The sequence below is a fragment of the Struthio camelus genome, chromosome 11 (assembly GCF_040807025.1).
Source record: "Struthio camelus isolate bStrCam1 chromosome 11, bStrCam1.hap1, whole genome shotgun sequence".
Lineage (NCBI taxonomy): Eukaryota > Metazoa > Chordata > Aves > Struthioniformes > Struthionidae > Struthio > Struthio camelus.
Genome location: NC_090952.1, coordinates 13973337 through 13999886, shown reverse-complemented (window position 1 = coordinate 13999886; position 26550 = coordinate 13973337). Strand labels below are relative to the sequence as shown.

At 42.3% G+C, this 26550-nt stretch overlaps 1 long non-coding RNA gene across 1 annotated transcript in view; it reads right to left on the bottom strand.

Moving 5' to 3' along the window:
• Positions 1 to 2297: 2297 nt before the first annotated feature.
• LOC138068824 (uncharacterized) overlaps positions 2298 to 26550 on the bottom strand; it is a 41758-nt gene continuing 17505 nt past the window's right edge. The window contains exons 5-15 of the long non-coding RNA XR_011143600.1: positions 19559 to 19637; positions 19261 to 19439; positions 19089 to 19150; positions 17092 to 17328; positions 16347 to 16549; positions 15596 to 15655; positions 10145 to 10317; positions 5624 to 5723; positions 4727 to 4848; positions 2744 to 3060; positions 2298 to 2512 (exon numbers count right to left, since the gene is read on the bottom strand). This is a non-coding gene — a long non-coding RNA (uncharacterized lncRNA). The remainder of the gene's footprint in view (positions 2513 to 2743; positions 3061 to 4726; positions 4849 to 5623; positions 5724 to 10144; positions 10318 to 15595; positions 15656 to 16346; positions 16550 to 17091; positions 17329 to 19088; positions 19151 to 19260; positions 19440 to 19558; positions 19638 to 26550) is intronic.

The following is a 26550-nucleotide window of genomic DNA, read 5'->3' as shown; positions in this document are numbered from 1 at the left end:
TAAGTAGCTAAATATATTTTCCTCTTTTAATCATCCATGGACACAGCCTCAGCTGGTGATCTAAAGGTTGAGTCACAGTTGATCCCTTATTTGATTAATCATCAGCCTCCTCAGAGATTTAAGTCATGTTTCTAGTTCAGAGGTCAGTACATACAAAAGGCCATTACCAGTGAGCCGTTTACATCTACGCTAACGAACACATAGCGCGTAGCACTGCAGCAACTGTAAATGGGAGAGCTGCAGAGTATGCATCTTAGTACTCAAACAGGTCCCTAGCTCAGGACCCTGAGGAGGAACATCAGGAGTCTGAGAACAGGTAATTGCCATTTAGAAATGTGATCAATAGAAGCTTAGGAGAAGATCACTTTTTTCTGGAGCCTGAAAGAAGAACCAGGAAATTAGCAGAAACCAATCAAGATAGTGGAGAGTCACCAGAGGGGAAGTGAAAGGGTAAAATGCAAGCTGAGCTGACTGCCAAACCGCCCTCTGCGAGTTTAGCAGAGTGATGAAGGTGAAGAGCCATTCGCCAGGCAACTAGAAAAATAGCTATTCAGGAGGCAACTCTTTCATGAGCAGAAGTGGATCTTCTGCACGTAGATGCGCTGTGGGGTTACTGGTATTTTGCAGGATGCCAAATACTTAAAAAGAAGGAAGAGAACCTATAGTTCTTATCTCTTGTTACGCACCATTCTTCTTCCATCCTTATATTTTGAGTCACCATTTCAAAAAACAGCTCTGTATTTTCTGACTGCAGTTTTCAATCCATGATTACTTGCACCCAGCACCATCACAAGCACATATTTGCACAGAAGCACTCAACTCTTTGCCTTTCCATGTGCAGGTGAGATCATCAGACAATTAACCGTTGGTACAAATGATTGTGTGTGGGCATATTAAAATAAAATGAAAAAAAAAAAAAGAAAATAACAAAAACTGCTGTCTCTCTCTCTCCCTCTACTGTGTCATTCATGGTGTATAAGATATGTATTACCACAGTCCTTTGAACCTAGGCAACAAAATCTCTCTTCCTGCCTTTTGTGACATCTACAGCTTCAACCTCGATTTGCCAGCTGGGACAAGCAACAATCCCACCCTTTCAGCAAACCATCATCCTAAGAACATATCTTCCTCTTTTCCCAAAAAGCAGGCTTTCTCTCTCCCTACATGCCTATAATCTTGGCATGTCTAAGGCATGAACACAAACTAACGACAGACCAATACCACCTTTTCTAACCATGAGAATGTAACAGCCATAAAACCCAACACTGTCCATAGTTCTGTGGAGAAACCTGGAAAATGAACTCATTGGGAATGGGTGGTTCCATGGATACTCCCAGCAGAGTGGAAAAAGCTCCAGATTTACAGTGCAATCAAAATTATATTTTCAGTTATATTTTCCATTGTGTGGCTTTTTTCCCTCTGCTGAAGTATTCTGCAGGCCTTAAAGACGTGTCCCTGTATCTTAGCACAACAACAGAATTCAGAGGTCTTGGGATATTACTTGAAAACAGTACACCAAGAGGAAATTGTGCAATCAATTCCATGAGAATGCCTCCCTCAGCAATAAACACTGCCTGTGCCAAATAAATGGGTGATGTGCGTCATAAATTTCCTTTTCCTGTCAAAGCAGCCACAAGAAATGGATGAAGTTACGTACATTTGTATAAAAATAAAAATGTGTTATTTGCTCTCCAGTATACTGAGGACAGGCCATTTGAGGCACCAAGGAGTCACCGAGTGCCTGCTCAGGCTCCTCACGCCGAGCAGCCAAAGGCAGCGCTACCACACCATCTGCCCTCACACACTGTGGAAAACAAATTCAGTTTTCCTCACAGCCTTATTATGCTGGTCCCAGCCTGACTCCTTGAAATACAAGGATGCCTTAATTTTTGCAAGCAACTAGCTTTTACAGAGGAAGTATTTGCCGCTTGCCAAAAGACAGACCTAGGCACAGAGTCTCAGCTAAGCAACCCAAGCTTGATACTCCAAAACCACTAGCTGCTGGACCAAAAAGTCAGGATCTTTCCTCTTTCCTCCTTCTATCTTCTGTTTTCTAGGCAGTATTTTTCCCACCGACAGTGCTTACAGAGTCAAGAAACTAACCTAACCCCACCACCCTTGCACACAAAGTTCAGCTTCCCATCTGAGGTAAATGGGCACAGGTCATTGACTTTAATGCTGCTCAGAAAGCTTACTCAATATGGGGGCTGAGATAACAACAAAATTCAAGACGGTTTTACTCTGAGAAGGTACCATTCCAGTGGGAACTGGAGAACTGGGGAAAAGTATTACTCACTGCAACCGAGGGTGAGACCATCAGATCTGGAGTCCTTCTGTTTGCCTGCGGAGTAATGCCACGAAGGTCCCCCTGCACATCTCCAGAGCGTTCCTGTCCAGGGCGTGCACACACACACAGAGGTACCGTCTCTGCCTCTTCGTTGCCTCTGCTTGTATCCCCTCCTCATGAAATAACTCATCTTTACCAACCGCTTCCATAGGATCCCTGGCTCAACTAGGGGAAAAGAGAGTGCTGTCAACACTGATATATTAGAAATACAATTCAAGCAGCTGCTATTTGTGTTTTATTTTTAGACGTCTTTATTTTTTCCCTCAGACTGATCTCAATCTCTATAATATTATTCTTTCTCCTAGGTCAAACATCTGTTGCATAAAAAGGAAAATAAACTCATTTGCATTATCAAGTTTACATCTTTCTATTTATAATTTACCACAGTTGCCTCACCAGGAATTGTCCTGCTCTGCTCTCTGGTAGTTCATGAATTACAGGGTCCTTAGGCAGATCACGGTGTGACTTTAGCGTCAATAACCTCTAAGCAGGCCTTAACGTGATAAACCCCAACTGCTCCACAGCAGGGTTTACACACAGTGTCCGTACCACCCTGAGACGCAGGAAGCAGAGCAGCCAGTGGCACAGCACCCTCCTCCAGTGCTTGGCAGGTGCAATGGGTGGCATCAACAAACTGTCGTGAGGGCTCGCTCTGGCCAGGACAGAAGTCATTGCCGGATGCCTTTAGCAGACAGCGGAGACACAACTACAGCCTGTCACAAAATGTACAGAGACACAATGTCAGCAACAGTAAACTAGTGTAACTCTATAAAGTATGCTGTCAGCTGCACCAGCTGGACACCTGGGCCCCCAGGCTGGCTACAGGACTGGTACTACTGAGCTGTGGCACTTTGTCTTGTGTCCTCTTAGCACTCACTAACATTCAACCAAAACAAGCCAGAAAGTGAAAAGCACCTGAACCTGATTTAAGCCAGCAAGAGCAAAGCTATTCGAACTCAAGGAGGGCTCTGCACTTCTGGCTCTGGCCTTTGTGCCTGAGGACCACTGGCAGGACTCAGCACCTTTGTTTTGCTCTTCTACTTCTCAAAGAATAGAGCCAGAAGAAAAAAAATTAAAAGAAAAAATCCTAGTTCTTTGAGTTACATATGAAATCAATGGCAGTCCATTGATTTGATCCCAGCTGGCTTTTCATACACTGAAATGCCAGTCTCTGTTCCTCTATGTCAAAAGGAGCAGACAGTTAGAGCGAGGGGAATAGAGGAAGATAATAGTAGTTGCCCAGATGTGTTTCTCACAAGCAAAGACGTTACTCTTATGTTTGGTCACTTCCAGGAAGACCAATTGGTTCAGCTGTCAGAGGACAGATCCATACAAGATTTCTCAATGAGAAAAGGACTGTCTCTGTTCCTCAGAAGGACACGTGGGTGCCTCAGGAAACCAAAGAAATTCTCTGGTGAGGCCTGATTATTTTTCCTACATCTCATACCTGATCTTTGGAGGCTTACTTTTCTCCTCTGCTGCTACTTCTGTTTTTCAAGCAATAAAGAGGAGTAGAGCTGTAATAGTTTTCCGCCACATCTTTCATAAAAATCCTTTACTTTTCTGTCAGACTTTGCTCTAAGAAAATGACTATTTACAAACATGAAAATTTTTGCTGATATTTCCTAAGGTTAAGAAAAAAAAGGCCATCTCCATGTGTTCACATTTATTCTTTTAGGTAAGTAGACATGTCCCCTGTAATTCTACTTAAATGTTAGGGTATGATGGATTTCCACAATAGCCTTCTTTTCCCCTGAACACAATATGAAAAGGCCTTATGCATAGAAAACAACACACAGTGTGAACAGCTGTGTGCAGAACTATATTTTCACCCTGATCTGAACCTTCAATATATTTCTAAGCAGTAACAAAGCCTTTATTTGCTGATCATCAACGCAATAATTTTGCTAGCACATAACTGGCCACAGGAACATCCTTCTCCAGTTGCCTGTTTATGTTTTTTGCTGAGGATGTGATCTTAGAGTACCACATGGGAACCTCTCCAACCTCCCTTACTCCCGGATGCAGCTCAGGAGGGAATACATAGCCAGGCTATCTTCCCTTCCAGACAGGCCAGAGATGACACAAGGACTTGTTCCTGCTGACATCAACTGCAGAAGTTGCTCCTCATGCCAATGTGAGACCAAACTAAAACAGGTCCTGCCTGCCAGGCTGTGATCCACCTGCCATCTTGTTGAAGCACAGTGGCTGTAAATGGGAGGGCTGGGGTAACTGAACAAGCTCTCATGCTTAAGGGTTGCTGGCCAACCCACCAAACTGGTTTACACCCAAACGGGTGAAGTCTTGAGGGCCTTTAGTCAACATGCAATCCAAAAGTCATCCACAACAATGATATGCTCCCAACAGCATCCCTTTTACCTTCATCTTCTTGTTTAAACTTGCAGGGGAGCAGGCACTTCTGCTGCAAGCGGTTAACAACCAGAGCGCCCTGTGTCCAGCACTTGCCCCATTGCTCCATCATCATCTTCACCTCAGGGCTCCTGGCAACACACAGACCTTCAGGCTCTGCTAGGTCCAAAGTCACCCACCGGTGAGAAACCCGAGAAATCAAGGGAGTGTTCCCAAGGGAGGTCATGGACTTGAATCTATAGCCTAGAATGGTAGTTCTCCTGGTCTAGAAAAAAACTGCTGAGAGTTGTGAAAGAGCAGGGTTTCGTACAATGGCTGGAATAGCTGGTGGTTCCAGCCCAGTCAGAAAGCCTCACAAGAAAGGCCTTATTCTGGAACTTGAAGTATTTCTGTTCCCAAAGGGCACCAGTATATGGAGAATCATGTCACAGTTTTTATGGTTAACTGAACATTTCTTTTCAGTCTCTGAAGGGCTGGGGGTTTGTTTGAATTGTGAATGATGGCTCATGTCCCAGCTCTGTGTGTGACATACTCCTCTAGTGACAAAGTTCACACATTGAGCCTCAGTCAAGAATCCACATGTAGCCTGAAAGCTGCTCACACCCACAGCATATAATTAAGATCATATGAGACTCAGCGTTTCTATCCCTTGCCTGGCTACATCCAAGAAAAGGGCTAAATGACTCTTTTTGCCCTTAAGATTTGGAAGGTAAATCCTATCATTTGGCTTTTACTTATACCTTCATTTCTAGCTATAATTTATATTTAAATGTTTCTTTACATTCTCCGCACCAAGCACTGTCATGGTACATTATGGTATGACCATTTCCCACAAGATAGCAAAGCAACATTTTTCAGAAGCAGCTTAAAGAGTTAAAAGCACAAGTCCGCTGTGAAAAATCTCACCCAAAATGGTTCTATGAGCAGGGGAGTTATGCGAGCAGCAGAACGTGGATCCTCATCTCAGAGGTGCCAAGAGATTATTTTGGCAAGTTACTGAAAAGACCTGAAATTAAAGGGATAAAAGGCTGGTTTGGCAGGTTGAAATAGCAAGGATAATTCCATGGATTTCACAGCAATAGCCAATTCTGCTCCAGGGGATTTAAACAACAAAAATAATAATAATGAGTTTTCACATTAGCTATTCTATCAGCCTTTTGATTCTTGTATCAGTTAATGAACAGAAAAAAGCATCATTTCAGTGAAATATTAATCGCTGTCATTTAAGCTGCTGTGTTGATTGTGACTGGTAATTAACAGTTTAAGATACATAAAAATCTAAAATGCTCAGCCTTCCTCCAGGTGTTGTGGATGGCTTCAAATCGTAGCTCCCCAGCCCACACCATATCTGACAGTGGTCAGGGCTGGGGAAGAGACCAGCAGAAGAAACAGGTATTACGACAGTTTGTCAAGCGCATTTCTTACCAGGCATAACTGTGTTTTGTTGACTGCCTCTGGGCATTGATTGACAAGCTTACCGTAATCCCAGGGAAAGCAAAAAAAGATTGTCTCTTGTACAGCTCAAATGAAATTAGCTGTCCTCTACAGCTGGGTAAATTCAGAGCAACTTGCTGAACTTGCTCTGAATTTACACCAGTGAAAACAAAGGAAGATTTTTGGTCTGGAATTTTTATGATTAGAAACAGCCATATTGTGAACTCCGCTGAGTGTGGAAGGAAAGCCACATCTAAGAGTTTCAACGGTCAGTTTGTGTAATAATGCCTGCCCTGCCTTCAGTTTGATTGTTGAGTTTCTCCTCTTCCACAGTAATGACTTTGATTTCTTTTCATCCCATTCTGTAGAGAAAAAAAATACTGTTCATTCTCCTGAACAGTCTGTAAAACTTGTATTACCTAAACTAACAATCCTCTCATTGGAGATGGGGCTTCTTCAGGATGTGCTTCTTCAGGCAAAGCGACTGAATAGTGGCTAACAGGGGAGGAGAAGCGATATATTATTATTAAAAGACAAACCAAGATGCTGGGGTATGGGAGAAGGAAGAAAAGGAAAAGGAAAAAACTAAAAGAGAAACAAAAGGTAGAGGTAAGTGAGAAAGAGAGAGATGGAGAGAGAAATACTCTGGATAAAAATGTAGCTGACTTCAAAATTCCTAACCTCTCTCTGTTAGAGCTTAAAGGGGAGCTCTCTGCCCCTCCGATTTCCTTTTCAGATGATGAATGGACGGGGTGGGTGGAAGCCTGCAGAGGACAAGCCCAGTGCCTCACCCTTGTTCACGTGCTCAATTCCTGAGGGCTGCTCTGCGTTGCCGTGTGCTTGAGCACGTCGTGGTACAGTAGCCAACACCACTGACAATATTCCATCCAGATGGGACCTAATGCCTTTCACAGTAACAGGCATGTCACCTCTTTTGTTTTATATCCTGTCCCTCTACTAACACAGCCTCGTCTCACTGGCACTTTTACTACAGCTGTGATCTGGGCTGATGGTTTCAATGATTTTTCCAAAAGAAACTATCCCCCCGACTCCTTACCAAATACCTCACTTAAACCCCCTGCTGAATGCTTGCTCTGTTTAGCACCATAGCCCAGTCTGGTTCCTTGCTTGCAGGTTAATTACTTCACGTTTGTCCGCACTGAACTCCATTTTGACATTTGCTGGCAGAGTCACTGAAGAGCTCTGGGTCTTGGTGAACCTGCTTGGATTGTGCCTGGCCCTTGGGAGACCCTAGTCCAAATTTTCACTTCTTTTAGCCCACTACAAACCTGGAGTAACTTCCCAGACATCAGCAGCTTCACATGTACATGCTGCTGCTGAGGGGCAGGCTCACTCTTTTCAAAGACCTCAACAAATAATAAATACGCTGTCTTCTCTAACATACAGGACAGCAGGGCAGGGCTGCGGCAGCACCTCGCAATGGCCCCAGTAACTCCAGACTCCTGCTGACAACAGCGTCCATCCAACACAAGCGTGACAGGGCTCCTTGCCAATCAGGCTGGGACTTTTTGACTAGAAAAGGGCCAGCTAGGATGCTTTGTTGCTGTTGGTGCCAAACCTGGGCTGCCTTATCGACATGAGCATGGCGGGACATCTTTGTGCTGTCTGGATTATGCATTACAGAGGTCCTGAAACAGTCCCATGAACAGCCTTCTGCCAGCTTGAAAAGTTTTCATCTGGGATATTGTCTCATACCTGCCCTTGAGCTGGTTTTGATCCAACAGCCTCTATTACCTCCTCTTCCTTTACCTTTTGCCTTAGCTATTAATCTCTGATGTGGAACTTTGTGAAATGCTCTTTGAAACTCTAAGCGCACTACTGAATTTCCCTTATCTGGCCCGGCAGTAATATCTTCAAAGAACTCCAGGAGGTTAGTTAAGTATGACCTCCTCCAGCTTCAAGCTCAGCTTCCCAGCAAGCTCTTCACTTCATTGCTAGAGATGAGAGGAAGAGGACAGGGAACTCTGGGACAAAGAGACACATCAGCGTTACAATAAAACCAGCAGCAGACATGGCAATGCTCCCACTGCCCAGCTCTTTTTAAAATTACATTGGTGATACCCTACCCCCTGACTGTACCTTTCTGTTTTACAAGAGCCTAGCGCAAATCCTGTCTGGCAAGCTGCCACTAACTACAGAGCAGAGCGCCTTCAAACCAGCATCAGAAATTTCTGAAAAAAAGCTGAGGACCCAAATGCACATTCTGGGCCTTTAGGTATCCCCCTAAACCCCACTAACACCTGCCTGTTATCAGGGTCTCAACTGTCATATCTTTCATCCATGGATTCATTTTAGGCTATTATTATAGGAAAAGTTTTCACCACGAAGGTAGTCAAACACTGGAACAGGTCTCCTAGAGCAGCTGTGGAATATCCATCCCTGTAGATACCTGAAAATCAGCTGGATGAGGTTCTGAGCAACATGGTCTAAGTTTGAAGTTGGTTTAACTTCAAGGTTGGCCCTGCTTTGAGCAGGAGGCTGGACCACAGACTTACAGAGGTCACTTCCAACCTGAATTATTTTTATGATACATGTTACCTGTAGCTTTTATCTTCCCTTTGGGCCCAGCCCCATCTTCCAGGTCCTAATCCGAGAGTCCAGGAAGTGGAATCACAGCTCAAGCCTAATTATAACTTCTCTGTTGCCCTTCCAGAACATCAGCTGGTATTACCTTACAGCTTGGTGAGATCCCTGCTTCTGCAGCAGCCCAAGCAGTATTTAAAGTTTATCTCTGCAATGAAGTAGTGAGTCCACATTTTAATTCCACTTCCACTTGAAATGTGCAGAATTTCCCTTTGCACTGTGCTTTCTGCTCCATAACAGAGCACCTTGCTGTGTTTCCATTCACACATCATCTCTTGCTGGTTTCTCATTTACATCATAATACCCTGAGCTGCTGTTTACACTGAGCTGCACAAAGGTATGTTTTACATCTTACTGTGGTGTGATCATTAGCATCACACTGCTGGCCCCAGGGAGTTTCATGACTGGATTCAGATCCATCTGTCCTGTGTTCCCAACAGGGGTTCCCCCTGCAGGCCTGAATATTTTGGCAGGAGACAATTCAAAACGTGCAAAACACTATATGTCAGGCAGAATGTGTTACCTTAAATGATGATCTATTATATAACTGTGTCTATTGTTTTGCGTCTTACCCCTCTAAAGAACAGGCTCTTCAGAAATCATGGTGCAATTTATGTTCCAAGAGAACAAAAGTGTTAGCTATTTTTGCAGTGAGATAAATATTCTTAACATTCTCAATTTATGGATAAACTCACCCAAAAAAGAAGGGAAAAAGATACAAGATAGATTTCCTTATTTACAAATGATACAAGTTAGTAGGTTTTGGTGTGTTCTCTTCATAGGTCTGTATCTCAAAGATATATGTGATGTTTCCACTACTGGGTATCTGCGTAGCCCAGCTGGAAACCAGAGTAAGGGCACTTATGATGATGCTTCAAATTTAACCAATAAAGCCACAGACTAACATTGCTCTAAGTGTTAGGTCAGGGAGGAGGCATGAACCAAGCATTTCAAATGTTACAATCAGCCATATTGTCCACAGGAGGTGGGATCCAGGTAGGGGGAGGAAGATAGGAAATAGCTGCAAATCTACTTTGGAAGTAAATGTCCACCTAGCAATCTGGGCAAAAACAGGAGCTACAAATAAAAAGTGAGGATGGTTAATGTGCCTTTTCCTTATAGGAATTTCTGTAGACGTTCTGTCTCTTTTGAGGGTTGGTTTCAGTAGAAGATACAGATAGCCCTTTTTTTTTTTTTTTTTCCCCCTCTGTTGTTTTCCACATCTAGGGCTTACCACAGCTGCCCTTGATTCCCTTCCACTGTGTCTGTCTGCTGTTTGCTCAAGTACGTTAGATTAGATCCTTCAAGATTTGACTTTAAGGAAGATGTGCAGATGGACTAAAACCAGCAGTTTTTTATGTTCAAGCATGAGAACAGAACTTAACTCACGTTCTGCACGCTACTCGTCTATGCCCTTCGGGGGAAGAGACACCTTCATCCTCTGGTCCTCTGGAGACACCATTCCACTGGTGGGAAACGTTTCTTCAGCTTTGAGGACAAAAGTCTTTCCTGACACTTTGCACAGAGTAGGCTCAAAGCTACAGCTTGAAAACGGGTAGGTTCTGTGAAGAAAATATTTAAAAAAAAAACCAAAAATATTACTAGTGGAATAATAAATATGATAGAGCTTATCCTAAACAACAGCAATCTCTCTAAGCTTCTCAGAAGTTGCAATGCATGCACTTGCCAACGAAGTGCCCTCAGGAGACATCCACAACAAACTGGGCCCCTAGGCTGGCTTTGGGCCGTGTCCTTTCATCAGTAATACATGGCTCAGGCTGACCTTTAACTAGGAAAAATAAAAAGGGAGGTGGCTGTTACTGAGCCACTTGGAGTGAAAAAATAAGGTGTTAGTTACAATAGGGAAGAATGAAGAATATTTAGAAAATCCTAGGAGGCAGAATATTTTGAGAACACTTCTAGATGGGGCAGACAAGAGGACGGGCTTTGCAGAAGCAGCTGCTTTGGTGCAGGTTCATTACTGGCTCTTCCCAGGTTTTCTCAGGATGGATGCCTGAGGTTTCAAAATCCACAGGTACTTTCAAAAGCCTTGGTTCCTTACATGCTCCCACATTGCTCCAACAGCTATAGAGCCTTGAATTTACTCAGCATTAAACGTTGCTACAAAAGTCAGGGAAGGCATCTCACAAGGAAGTTGCAGAGCCCAGATCTGGCAGATTCAGGCTGCAGCAGTTGGCAGGCAACACGGCAGGAAAACTCCATCTCCCCCTCTATCCCCACTGCAGGTAAAAAGCTCAGAGAGACAGGGAGACTCTCCTTAGCCCCGGCCCAACACTCCAAGGGGGAAAAGAATTAAAAGAATCTCAAGATCATTCTTTTGCCTTCAGCATAGGGCTATAAAGTTAATATAACTGCGTTGTACAGATACTCAGATGGGCTTTAAATAAGTTAGCTGTGGTACAGCCAACAACATAGCAATTAGGTACCACATTATCCAGCATCAGCTGGAATATGATCACCACCAATTTATTCACTTTCTCAGGAGAGTTTTGCAGTCTGTGCAATGTAGCCTCTGCTGTGCTGCTCACAGGGCACCAGGTAGGTAGCCTGCAGCTAGTTCAGCTACAGCTGCATCTCCACGCGTCTATGCGAGGAAGGGAAAAGCCCTCCCAGCTGACTTAGCTCCACACATATCATCCCCTTGGCAAATGGGCATCGGGTCCAGGATCCCAGCCCTCTCTGGCAAGCTGAAAGCTGCCTTTCCTTGGGGCTGCAGGGTAGAGCCCAAGACTGTGACTGCCACAACGCAACTTTATGCCAGTCAGAAGAGTCATGTGGAGAAAGGTGGGAGAAAAAAAAAAAAAAAAAACGGTGAGAATTAATCAAGTCATCATCAGTGGCTCCAGGTGCAATAGCTGTACAAGAAAAACAAATAAATCAGCCCACGGTTAAAAATAGCCCTTTTGATTACTGTCTTCAGTCTTCGTCTAAAGACAGCATAACGACGTAGTGTTCTCTCAGGAACTAACCCTTGTCCAATATTTTACTACTGCTGCCCTTAGAGCGAGTTAATACTTGCAGAAGATAGGCAGATTGATTAGAGGTGAAAGATACCCATACTGTACAGGTTTTGCTCTTGCGGGACCCAGGACACTGCCTACAAGGGTCACGGGAGAGATCCCCAGCAAACACCCTGCAGTCAGTCTGACGGCCATGCACAAGCCTGCATGGCCAAACGGCCACGCCAAGCAAGTCCGGAGGTCAAAGAGCCAGCGAAAGGCAGCTAATACTCATTTTGGACAACTGACCTCTTAGACAACAGTTACACTGAGGCCCTTGTCTCACAGCATGACCTGCAGCAGCGTACCTCTTGGAGCATGCGTCTATCTAGCGGTCAAGGAACATTTATGAAATATAACTTCAGCAGGCTCTGTTGTCTCTGAGGCAACTATCGCTGCTGGTGATCTCTGATAACTTTCAGATTCTAATAGCGTTCATAAAACAGGAGAACTGGTAAAGGTATAGAACAGGAGTACTGCTAGTACGTTGTTAATTTTCCAGGTCCTTTGGATTTATTTTTAAATGTTTAAATGTCTCCACAAGAAAAAAGCACTTTTGGTGTTATCATTTTCTAGTAGATTCTGTACTAACTCCTCCAGTCTAAGGAGGAAACCTAAGTTTAATATATTATATATATATAAAAACAAACAAACTAATAATCAGATACAAAAACATTTACAGTCCCTGTCAGTTTGCTTCCCTGATCTGTCGGCACAAGTTATCTATATATACACCCAGCACAAGGACTTCCTGGGGTCCATTGCTGCAGATAACAAAATTCATCATGAACGAGGTGGAAGCAGAACTGAGCCCACGGCTCGTGCCAGGAGGGACATCCGCCTCCACAAAGAGAGCGTCCCTTATGGCCAGGCCCGGGGCACCAGCACGGTTCGGCCCCACGCCAGCGGCACCCCGCAGGCCGGGCTCCCGGCTCTCCAGCACGCGTCGCCCCGGGGAACTTCTCCCCAAAACTGAGCTGGCGGGAGACGTGCGGAGGTGGGTGGCGTCAGCCTGTCCGCAGGGCTGCAGCATGCCCTCCCCGCAGCGGCCCCCTCGCGCGGAGCGGCGCCGCGCCCCCCCTGCAGCGCAGCCCCCGCGCAGCGCACCGCGGGCCCCGGGGCGCCGCTGCGGGAGCGGCCGCCACCTGCTGCTGAGGCGCCGCGCTGCACGGGCCGCGCTCCTGCGCCGCCACCGGCCCCTCTGCCCCCTCGCTTGTACTCGTCATTCCGAGGCAAGAGCGGCTCTGCTGAGTTCTTTATGGAGGGCTGATGCTAAAACTGTTTAAAGGCTCTGCAAAGTCCCTTTCAGATGTTGATAGCGAGCACTTTAAATAAATAGCCCCAATTATTCAGTAAATGTGATATAACTAAGTTAGCAGTATTACAATTGTGGATGTTCCCGTTGTCCACATAAATGTCTAATCCTTTCTGGAACCCTACTAGGCTCTTGACCTCAATTAAATCTTGAGGCAGTAAATGTGATAGGTTAATCATAGGGCTTGTTTTTAAAAACCCAAGTGTCCTCAGTTAATTTTAAATGTGGCATCTTCCCATTTCAGTATCTTCTTGAGAAAGGGCAAACAGGAGCACGCAGTGTCTGCCTTCACACTATCCATTATTTAGGTACACTCTTTGTTATATTTCCTTCATTAATCATCCCAGTTATTAGTTGCTCCAGTCTTCCCTGTCTGTCCTCACGTGAAAGTTTTGCCCTGAATCTGGCCCATAGATGACAAACCCCCCACCTTATTATGTGAAGTGTCCATCATATTTAGCCTTGTCTCACTAGTGCCGACAATCAGCGAAGTACTTCATCCTCACCTAGCTGAACACTTGCACTGCCAGCCCTTATGTCTCCCATATGGTCAGCTCAGATGTGCAGTCCTTTCTTTCCTGCATTTATCTGAGCAGTATAATCATTATTGCACCATTACCCAGAATCATACGAACACCATTTTAAGTGTAATGCAGGGCCAGTTCCTCCTTTTATTTAATGAGAAAAATCACTCTGATTATGCTCCCTGTATGCAGTTTTGTTTGGTTGCTCCAGCATTCATTGGCAGCTCAACATTGACCAGTAAATCTAATGTCCGATTATACAGAAAGACACTCCAGAAATAGATGGCCCCAGTGCAGCCTGATTTATCCAGACTAATTTTTTCAGACTGCTGACCTCACATTTTTTGCCTAAGAATGTCCTTATCCAAGTATCATCAGCACTGACAGCAACAAGTCCTCGTCCCAAAACTTCACATCCTCCTACCTGACCCAGCTCGAGGGAGCTCAGACAAATCGGAAGAGCGATGGCTGTAACGGCCCTGAGCCTGCAGGAAGCAGGTGCCTGGGTCCCATGGCAAAGCCCTGTCAGCAGGGTAGCTCTTCTGAAGCCCTATACAGCAAATCACTGAGCTGACCCCACAGGACAATGGTGAATCAGCTTCAGCAGCTCCACACACCACAGCTCCCATCAACCACCACATGCAGCCAGAAATTCACTGTCCACGAGCCTCTAGACCCACATAATGCCAGCTCCTCCCTTAAATAAAGTAAGTCATAATTACAGATGGGGCTGTGCCTCCCCACCGTACTCATCCATCAGGACAGCATGTGCTCCTGGCCACCCCTGAATAATTTGGCAAAAGTGCCAAATTCAGTCCTTCCATTCAGTAATGGAAGGGATTTATTTGCAATATTTAGGTATTTCCACAAAGTAATAATCATTAGTGATAGTGCATCACGGTGACACTCCAAACTCTGAGATTGGGTTGGACCATGTGCGAGTCTGGTTGCAAAAAAATCAGCTTGCAACAAGTAGCTATAAACACACAGTTTGACCTGAACATGACAACAAAGTCCTAATATCCTTGGGTTACTTCTTGCTTCTTTGGTCTGTATAAGTCAGTATAACCCACCCCTATTGTACATATTACAGATATGGCATGCTCCTCTAACTGCCTGTGGGATTGCCATCTCTACATACCTCTACTGTTGAAATACAGACACGAAAGAAAGGTTTGTGAAAATATGACTTGAGGCCTTGAAAACTAATGGGCAAGAGATATCAGGCGATATTTCCAGAAACATTTACATGACGTAGGAGCATATGAGTTAAGCCAACAAAGAGACGCGGCTCAGACTTTTTGTGTTCTCCCAGAGGGAAATTTATGTCATTTAATGGGCCATGCTCTGGCCACAAACTCATTTTCACAAGCCTTCAGTAGCTTTCATCTTTCTTGTATATTTTAAATTAGGATTTATGCCATTCAGCTGGTGAAGGAGCTGACTGGGCCACAGACTGAGGCACCACCATATCCCCAGTTCCACGGACAAATGACTTCCAGGAGTCCTGCAAAAACACAATCCCAGGGGGCTTTTCCAAGTTACATGCATTTTTTTGCAGCAACCTTCCTTTGCCTGGGTTATCTATTATACCAACAGTAATACTCTGTTTCTAATGAGATTATCTTTTATCTTCTACAAATTTACATAACTTGGCTTTTGATCTACTACGTCAACTGGCAGTTAACTTATTCCGACAAAACTCTGCCCACTCCACATGGTGTCCTGTAGATCACACAGTGGCCCTGAAATGGTGGAACACCACTATCTAAGGGTACAGGTCTCATTAAAAAGGATGGGCCAATGATGAGAAGTGTAACAACAGACTTGCAAAATGTTAGTTCAAACTCACGATCTGCTAAATATAGTGTTGGGGAAGTCATTAAACTCTAGAGTTTTCATGTAATGAATGGTGCAGCTAAGCCCCACCTGGGATTTGCAAAAGTATCGAGGTGGTTCTTTGAAAAAATCTGTCTCTTACCTTTTCTGTAACTGCATTCTCCAATGGCAAAAATGAAGATAGAGACCTTTTCCCATGTCACTGTGTTAAGAGAAATCAACTGAAAAATTATGACACTGTGGTAAGGGAGATTCTTTTTTTTTTTTTTTTTTTTGGCTGTTTCCTTCACTGGTGGATTTATTATTGTATAAAACATTCATGACAGAATGAAAATACAACTATTTATCAATATATTTCCATTACAAATGCAGATCAGCACTATTATTTTTGGCTATGTTAAAAACACTGTGAATTTCAGAGTGGGATCACTTCTCCCTCTTTATTAACAATCCCCTATTGTGAACAAGAAGAGTATAATTTTCCTTACACCTTTGGGGAACAAACAATTTTCCCATTTTCTATGACACTAATACTTTTAATGGCTGTAAATTGTGCACACATAAGAAATGAAAGATCCCTATCATTTCAATCTACATGAAGAAGTTTCAGCTGCTGCACTTACCTTATTCTGACTCATTGGTTTTAAAATTAAGGGAATACTCCCACAGATCTTTTGAATTAAAATAAGATACAGCTTCTGGTCTAAACAGTGAAGTTAGCCTCCTGAGGTAGGCAAATTAATACCTTACAAACCCAGCATTCAATCTAATACTGAACTTCTTGTGACACTCTCAAGAAACTATTTCCTGAACTTTCTTTTGCATCTCTACACATCCCCCAGCCTTCAAAGTTGCGTCAGTTGGAGTCCAGAAGAGAAACAACACGTACTGACCTGAGATGATTCCTGATCACCTGGATTTTGGATGACCAAACGATCCAGCATTTGTTCCACACTGAAGCAAGCATTTCTGGAAACTGTTTGAGCAGTACCCTCATCCCAGGTTTATCAAATGACCCAATTTGGAGCTGGACTTGGACATATCACCATATCAGGCAGCAAGAGTGTCCTTGTTCCAAACTAGGAGGCAGGGGTAGCTGAATCAGAGATGGAGGACAAGTTGAGCGAATTCATCAATAGGCAACAAAGGGGAAAGCAGCATTGGCGATGAGATTCGGGACTACACCGGTTCCTCTTAAAACCACTCTTTTGTTGCAGTGCAGAATCCACAACCTTCACAGGATTCACCCAGCAGCTAGAGATCAGCTTCGTGTTACCATATTTGTAAACGATCTATTACTACAGTCTACAATCCACCATTAGCATGTGGACCTCTGATAGCTGCTGTGCTTGCCCACTGTGTCTTAATGGTGACACCGTTACTAATCAGATTACTCCTAGCTGGAACAAACGCACAGAAATGGTGGCCCGCCCTAGGATTTTTCTGATAGCAAGACCTTGTCAGAAAAGAGAACGTGCAGCTGTTGTGCGAGCAATTACAACAGTGCGGACAGTCCGTCACTACAAATTCTCAGGACTATGGTTTCCAAATCTCACCCCGCACCCGTTTGCGGCCGCCACGTTGTGGAATAACGTGTACCCAAAACTAGGCACGCAGGCACAGGCTGTTTTCACTCACCGTTTAAAGACTACGCTTCTGCGTTGAACCTGTGTCCTTTTGTTAAAGGTCATACATCACGTGCAAAGTCAAAATGCAACTTGTCTTTTGACCTGCTGGTAGAATATGTCCCAAATGTACCGAGGAAACCTCCCAATAACTAGTGGGAGGAAGAACATGTTCCATTTTGTAGAGGAAAAACGAGAGAAACAAAGGCAGATGTCACCACGCAACAGATAAACGCAGAAAGTGCGGCTTCTGTAGAAGAACAAAACATTCATAATACAATTACGGCAGAATGGGAAGACGACTGATAAACCAAATAGCCTTAACTCACTCCCCAAGTTCTAAGTGGTGATGTGTTCACTGGTTTAACTTTCCACCAAGATTACAGCTGTGTGACATTGGAGCCTATGAATTTAGATAGCTCATTGGTTGTAGGAGACTAAACACGTACCCGTATCAAGTATGTTTTCAGATCCTTCAAACATGAGGAGAATTCAGGTAGATTATCATGTGCTACTGCCACCCGGAGTCTCTGACACAACTCTGAATTTCTATTACAGCTTTTATACATAACTTTCAGACTTCATTAATTCTGGTGGAATTATGATTCGTCTTTCACTTTTTTTAAGGTTATGTGTGACAAAAAAATTATGCTTTCAATTTGTAAAACCAAATACCTATGTGGGACCTGTCGCCACCAACAGAAGCTCCAAACAATCACAATGATGGGGTTAATTGGCATTTTAAAATAAATCACTGCCTCCAGATTGATTTATTTTCCCCCCTCTCTTTACACAACATTACTGCGTTTCTCTATAATTATTCAATGCTAAGTTCATGGTTTTGAAGCAGACGACTGCAGACTTAGGAAATGGTGTTTGATTTGTTGCCATGGAAACATCTTGCTGTAGATGTACTCTAATCCCATGACAACTCTGTCTCTTAAGAACCATTTTTTCTGACATAATAAAAATCTGATCAAGGTCAGATTTAATAACAATCTCAGTTCCCAGACTTTATTTCGTAAAGGTTTAGCAGAGGGTTATTTTTTTTTCTTTTTTTCCAGAGGGATTCTCTAGAAACTTTATTTGTTTTCTTAGCTGGATTGGAATTTATTCCCTAAAATACATAAACCTGGTGTGGTGTCATGTTAATTTACAGTGCACCTTTTGTTATTGTATAATTGCATCATTAAAAGAAAGTTACTTATAATTGTTTATATTGTCTTGACAGATGTTAACATTTTACATAACATTGTTCCTGCTAATACATACGTTTGGGATATCAGTAATGCTTATCGTTTCCTAACAACTGGTGTTTACATAGTAGCAAATGCCAATGTAACTTAACTTTCATTTCTGTACTGTAATATGTGTCTGAACTGTTTATCACAGCACATTCAAACCTGGAGGACTGGAAACAAATGCCAATGCTTTCTGCATTCCACCATAAAATAAAACCAATATACATACTGGAGAGTCATATTAATATAAAAAAGTAATTTGGCAATGAGGAACTTGCAAGAACTCAGGTATGAGTTTGGGGTAGGGCTTCTCCCCCCCCCCCCCCCCAATGACACATCTCTCTTAGTAGTCAGGTATCCATTGAGGGCTTTTGAACAGTAATAGCTACGTAGAAAGAGAGACTTAGCTAATGCAACTCAGATAACTGACTTAAGGTTAGACTTTCAAAAGAAAATTCCTGACAATGCTGACAGACACACACAGAGATTTCAGAAACACCTTTTCATCAATTTCAGTCCAATCTTTGGCCAAATGTGTCCTCAGGAACACATGGCCCTAATTCTTTCACTTTCAAAGCAGTGGTACAAATTCACGTCCGGCTCAGTCATGGGGTGAAAGCCTGGCTGCACCAGAGTCGGTGACAAAACTTCCATCCACTTTACTTGGATGTTTACTTGGAATGCGTTCAATGGGGGACAGGAGAGGAAATTAACTTAAATCTGCAGCGGGAACATCTCCATCTGGGGTCGCTTTTAGGGACCTACTCACCTAGGGTCCCTTTTTAGTCCATAGAGAGAAAGATGCATATTCTGCATGTTGTTCATCTCATCCTAGAGTAGGTACAAAAAGAGATCAGACATCACATCTGTTTAGTCTTATCTCTATCAATTGTTCTGTCAAAGAAAGTATCTGTGGCTTTTGATTATCACAATATAATTACCTCATTCTGCCAACATGAATAATGGTCCTGGAATTCTTTAATATGTTGCATCATAATTTGTAGCATCAGGACTGTGGATGCCCGTATTTCTTCTTATTCCCCCAGCACAGCTTTACACAGTTAGAAGCTGTTTCGTCTACATCTTCTTAGCCATCCAACACTGGACCATTTGATCTGCTCTGGAAGTTGTTACCATACCCTTGACACTGATGTTCACCAACCTGTACTATAGTAGAGCTTTGGATCCACTCATGGACCACAGTGCATTAGGCAAGATATTCTACAGGCTACTCCTTACCTCAAAAGGATGCACAACGGTCTCTCTTCCCAGGATGGTCTCTGTTGGTCTCTGGCACAATCACCATCAAGTTAAACCACTGAAAATATTACAGCAAAGACAGTTTGGGGGACCATTGTACAAACATAAGGCGTTTGTCCTATAAACGTTTGCATACTGTCATGCAATATTATCATTGAAATATATGAAACCAAAGAAAATGACATTTAAAATAAGAAATGGGACAGATTTTGTACATTATTGACTCACAGAGAAACAACAGCTTTTCCATTCTGACTTTCAATGTGACACAGCAGGCAGACTGTAAGCCCTTCTTATAGTCCGGAAAGAACTGAGCTAACATCTGTTCTTTGACGTTACAGGTGATAAAGCATCACTTTGATGGCCCAACTGAGATCAGAGCACATCCTAGGTACCACACATAGGCACACACTAAGATACAGTCTCTGCCCTGCAGAGCTTTCATTTTAAGTGTCATAAGACAGAGAAAAATGAATTCTTCATATTCCCATATGGAAATTCAGGGAGTGGAACCCAGGGTTTTAACTACAAGGTTGTCCTTCTTTTTGCATTTATCAGTATAAACAAGGATTTGAATGATCAGTATTATTGTGACCAAACATGAAAAGCTGAAATAGCTTCAGCCGATTATCCACTGTGGCATGCAAATTATCCAAAGCACAGTCCTGTGGCCCACAGGCACAGAAACAGCGAACGCTTACTGACATTACAGCTGCAGAACTTTAAGGTACCGAGCACAAGCCATGTGCCCTATGCTATAAACGTGTATACATTTGCACACACCAAAAGATGGTTTCTGCCCTGGAAAGCAAAGGGTCCTACAAGGATACGGCTGCAAGATCCATGCGTCGGTAAATACAGCATCATTGTACTGTCAGTCTTTCAGCATTCAGTCACCAGGTGAAAAAGCAATATAACAGAAAAGGCCACCCCTCAGGACAAGTCAGTCAGGCACTCCACAGCGAAGGGAGCAGCAAATCCCATTTACTCAGGCTGCCCTGCTCTCTCCTTCAAAACAGTCAGCTAGAGTGTTTGAGCTCTTCTCCATGCTTACCTTCAAGCCTAAGGAAAGAGGGTTTTAGTGACTTATCACAGTGTGTAGACCAATATTTAACAATAGCTAAGTGGTACACAAACAAAGAACAAAAGGACACTATCAGAACTAAAGAGCTTAGAACTTGCGTCTGCATTAAAGATGATCAATGTCTATTTTTCATCTCTTGCTTACTCCAAGCAGACTCCCTAATCTGCCCTGTTAAACACCAGACCTTGTTCACTAACTACCAAGGATAAGTTACAGACAGGAACATCAATTTCAAGTATTGGCTGATTTTCTATTATTTTCTTTTAGAAAGAACGTCAATGCTTGGCTATTTTTACTCAATCATCTTCTATTGAAAAGTAAAAATGACCTAAAAAATCTGGGTTTGTAGGGGGGAAATTGGTAAGGATTTAAGAGCCCATATTTGGAACACTAAGAAAAGCAAAGTTGCCTTGACAACTGTAGCCATCTTTGGATAGTAATTCTCTTTGCAGAGTACAAGGCTGTTTTAATTCCTCATTTTCCTCTCTCTGTGTACAAGAAGATCTCCTCCCATTCTCAGGTAACTTTCTGCCATGCATACACTGCTTTTTCCTTTAGCGTATGCCCAAGGTGCAGCCTGATTTTGTTGACGAAATCTGAGGTTTTATTAGATGTTATTTGATTTTTAAAAGCATTTCGTATTAAAATTTTCAGATTTAATTGACAGATATTCAATTTCAAAGTCCTAGTCTCCTCTTCATAAATTGCTAATAGTATTTTATTTGAAACAGAGCTAACCTAATAAACAGATGAAACTTTGTTGTCATTTCAGCTGCTCAGAGCTCTGGGCTGTATATAATTGCTCTCTTCATTTTACAGTTCTTCTGCTTCAGATTAAACTTTTTCAGGATGTCGCAACGCCAAAACATGCATTCTAACAGGAAATCAGCATCAAAGGTAATGGGCTCACATACATCTTTGATGCTTTGAAACTAGAGGAAGAAAAGTAACTGTTTAATTTACAACAGTTATTGTAGAGGAACAGAGGAGGGGAAGAAACCGAAAAATGTGACTAACGGATACAAAGAAGAATTTAGCACTAATATTATAATGCGTTATTGAAGCCAGCAGCAAGCGCTGGCTGTGCAGCACCCTGGCCTAGCATGTGATCGTGACTCCCTCTAGCGCTGGCCTGGCGGCTCTTGCCTGCTGCAGGACTTCTTCCAGTCGAGCTTCAAACCTGCATGACGGGCAGGAGGGTTTTGGTCCCCTCCACGCGCAGCCCCCTTTCCTGCCACGTGGGCTTTCCTGTAGCCCGTGGGGACGGCGGGCACGAAAGGGTAACGCTGGTCTCGGTGGTATTCGGCGGTATTCTACACAGCAGAGATCTGTCCAAGGCACAAACCTGAAGTGCTGTTAAAATGGGTTACTAACTCTACAACTTCCTAATGGAGAGTTTGCCATTATTATCAATACGACATCATTATAAAGCTTCATTTAGTAAAGCTGCCAAGATATGAATGAAAAAGGCATTAGGATGAGGGCTGGGTAGAAAGCAATGTTCCTTCTCTATCTCACACTGTGAACATTGTTCATTTGGAAAAGACAGAAAATAAGGGGCATTGTTTTCAGTAACAAAATAAAAGGCTAGCCAAATAAAACAATCCTCTATGATAAAAATGTGTTGGGGGGGGGGAGGGGGGTCCAATAAAGAATTAGAAATTTTCAAGGAACACAGACATTTTCCACCAATCCTTTTGCCGCATGTTTCCATTCACTAAAAAGGATTTCATGGATTTTTTTTTTTTAAATAGCTCTAGTTATAACAACAGACAGCATATATGCCTCCATGTTCACCTGTATGGAAATCAAAGTATAAATTCATGACAAAAGCATTGTAGAAAAGTATATTAAATCATGAAGACTCCACCCATTCTGCAACCATTCTCAAGAAGAGGTCTTGTTACATACACATAGTCCTTTAGACAAAAAGCCAGATCCTGGATTTTGATATGTAGGCACATGCTTGCTTCCTCCTCTACCTCAGAGGTCTAGCGGCATGGCTTTGAGAAAGAATTCATACAGGCCCTGACTCCTATTCACCTCAATATGCAGAATTATCAATTTTTATTTCCTTACGTTAAAGGTTTAACGTAGATCCTTGGAGGTTAGTCAAGGAAGCTGGTGGCAGATACGGTCAAAATAGATCCTCCCACCACAAGCAAGAGCACACATTGGCCACCTAAAGTAAAATTCACCCTTTAGATGTACTGCTGGATCCCTATTTCATGTTAGAAAAAAATTATGCAGCAAGGGCTTGCAGTGAAACTAAAGTGTGTGTGTGTACATGCATAAACACAGAAGGAAAGACAGGCAGACACAAAGATTAAGCAAATAGACTTAAAATATAATTTTAAAAGACTCATGAAGATTTGTGAATTACCATGGTCACATACCTCTTTGGCTCAATGAAATATTTTATTCCCAAATTCAAAACTTTTTGAACAAGAATTTATTCATGGCATTTTTTTTTATAAGTGAAAAATGTAACGGAAAAATGTTCCCATCTTCCCATTTAAAAAAGTGAGTTCTGTTTATTTTCATTGAAACTATTATTCTTAGTAAATAATACAGAAGTATATAGATTTTGATAATCTTTTTAAGCTATATTTTGAAATGTTTAAATAAAGGCTGGTTCCTTCTGAACTAGATAATAACAAAATAATTTTTTCTTTGAAAAGACTGTTTTGTTTGGGTCCATTCTTCTGTCAAGCGGTCCAGCGTAATCTTTAAGACAGCCTAAGACATCGTGATCTACTGGAGCTTTGGTTCCAGTATGCTGAATAACCTACTGCATGATACCTATCACTGAGCCTCAGTTTCCCTCGTTGTAAAAGGAGACAATGATACTCCCTCTATCTTGAAAAAGCACTCTAAAGTCTGTGGAGGAAGTAAACCATATGATAATTGCCATCAATCAGAGCTGCATCCAAGCAACTAACAGCAAAATGTGGCTTATCTCCCAGATTAGTATTTGGATAAACATACATAGCAACAAATAATCAGACAAGAGAAACCTGTTTTCATAGGAATCGCATGTAATTACAAGTATAGTCATTATATTTTTTGGAGGATAAAAGAAAATGAAGATAAGCGGACACATATCTAACTTCTCTTACAGAGCTGTATTTTGTTTGTAAAGTCAACTGGCCCCCATTCCTCCCACTCAGAGGAATCTTTGATAATTCATATGTGAAATTAAAGGCATCTTATTTATTCAGTTATTTATTATTCTCTGTAAAATGAGTTAGGAATTTGTCCCTGTGAATAATGTTAGCCATAATAGTTAATTTACTCCTATTCATTGGCAGTAATAAAAATGTACAAGGGGATGCAGAAACATTATTATTTCTTGCTTGAAGTGCAATTTCATGTGGTGAGAAAAACATGCTAATATGCTGCAAAGTGCTACAGGAATTTAGTTCTCAAAGGAATGGCGGTATTAAATGTATTCTGACAAGAAGGGGCTTTGGAAGGGAAACATTTATCTTCATAAAGTCATTAAATTTACTGAGCAGCACCGCATTCTTACTGCAATCTGCTCACTCCATTAAAAGCAGAGCTGTGGAACGGTCTCTGCTGTATTAGGAGCATCTAAATTTTTGAAAATTGTAATAATGGGGAAAAGAAGGCTGGAGGAGGGGGGAATAATATATCCTTCTTTAAAAGAACCCTCCTGTGTTTAAAAAAAAAAAAAAAAAACAACCTCAGACAGCACCACTCAAAAAGAACGAGTTTCACTGCCTGTCTCCAGAACAGAGCATATTAAGGAGTAAATTTGGAAGATAAGGCTTTAAAACACTGAAATGAGAACTAATGGCTTTGAAGGCATTGGCAGCACACTACTGACATGCGAGGGCTGTTCAAGGCAAAGGGGTGGGAAAGAGCAGCTTTGCACATTTGTATTTGTCCTGTAACAACTAGCTCTTGTTCAAGCATAGGGCACTAAAATGGGATTAGAACAAGTAGCTAACCCTTGAAATTGGAGATATCCTTCTTAGTGTCTTTTCTCTTGCAGTTGGTTACTTCATTTCTCTTGCTCCTTGGTAGCTAGATGTGTTTTAAGTAAAAAGATAAACACTTTGTGCACACTGCAGTGTTCCAGGGGCATTTTCAGTGGGGTCTGCTATGCCAGTTCAGATAACCTAAGCCAAGAGCCTAGGTCAATGCCACACCACAGTCTACAGCACAACTGAAGAGGAAGCTCTTCCAGAAAAAGTGGGGGAATTCCTACAGCCAGGAGAAGACTAGAAAGAGTTATTTGTTTCAGAGAATGTCACATACTAACTCCAAAAGAAAACAGTCCTGAAATAAGTTCCACCTTAACAGGAGGAATCCTTTCATATCCTTAGATATGAAAATCATTGCATAGAAGAAGGCACCAGAGCAATGACACACACATTGTCCTTTTCTAGCCCTATCATAACCTCTTTAATGACTTCTAATATGCCTGTTGGAGAAGCAAACTACTGGTTTGTAATGAGTGTACTCCGATTACAGCAAACATCAAGAACAGAAAGCTAAACCACTACCAGTGAAATACAACAATAACATTGCAAAAACCGTATTTCTGAATGGCAGCCAGAACCATCAACAGTCCTTACCACATGCTTTTTATATCAATTTCACAAGGCACCAAAGCTCTTCAGTAACTTGTTTCAGAAAAAGAAGGTAGAAAACCATAACATTAACAACATAAAAAGCACCCACTCTCCTAACTGCAAAAGAATATGGCACACAGAAATAGCCTGACTAGAAAAACAACTACCTGAGCATCAGAACCTGAGCCTTATACATGGCACGATTTGGTTTACTTTAAGCAAAGAGTAACACTCTTCATACCCCTCTTCTCTACAATAGGGAATATCATACCTCTTTAACTGATTTTTGGACTTATCACATCCACAGATATCCTGAAAGCTCAGAGATGTTTGGCCTGATGAGAAGATTTTTTTTCAGAATTATCTGGCTCACGAAAGCAAAACAAGAACAGTATAGGTCATATTGACAGAATTGACCAGCACCCTTTTAAGAGAGGTAGAGTACAAAAGGTTTCAAGGGCCTGTCAAGTGGTGCAGATAACGAGCTTCTCTTTTGGCTTTTCCTCTGTGAGGAATTACCTTCAAGGTCCAGAAGACTAAGTATTCACTGATTTCTGGATCTAGTAGATCTGAAGGATGACTTTCTAATGGCTTTAAAGTACAAGTGCATCAGTTCTCCAGATTAGCATTCTCCCACACTTTAACAAAATCTTGAGCATCCCGAACTTGGTCCCATCTTTGGATGTACCAGATAAATAGCTTAGGTTGAACTTAATTTGCCTGCAGAATAATTGTATAATTATACCAATTTCTAATATACTTGCAGTCAGTTGCAACCTTGCTGTAACACAGAAGGGAAAAAAAAAATCTACATCAGGAAACCACAGACTTCCCTAATGGGTTACAGTGCATAATTGAGTATAAAGAATAGTTATTGCTTGAACTACAGTTGAACTGAGATTTCCAGCTTCCCAAGCAAATGTTCTGCTACTGCTGCTAAGCTACAGTAATAATTTCTAATTGTGTGGGTTTTAAGTGAAAACACTAAGAAATGTTGTTCGATTGGTTACAGTAAGCTATTCCTTCCAATGCTACCAGGTCAGCAGAACAAGCCCTGGAAATCAGAAGTCTTTTACCTAAGCAGCAACAGCAAAGCTGGAAACTAATGAAGCAACGCTGCAGTAGCATCACACCCATTACACAATTAGAGAGACAGCATTGGACACCATGAGATTGTCACACACCTTGCTAATGAACCATGTTTTACACACATTTAATTAATTAATTATGGCTGAAGTCACTCACTGCTAGCCAGCCAGTGCTTTATTATACACAAACCTGACCAC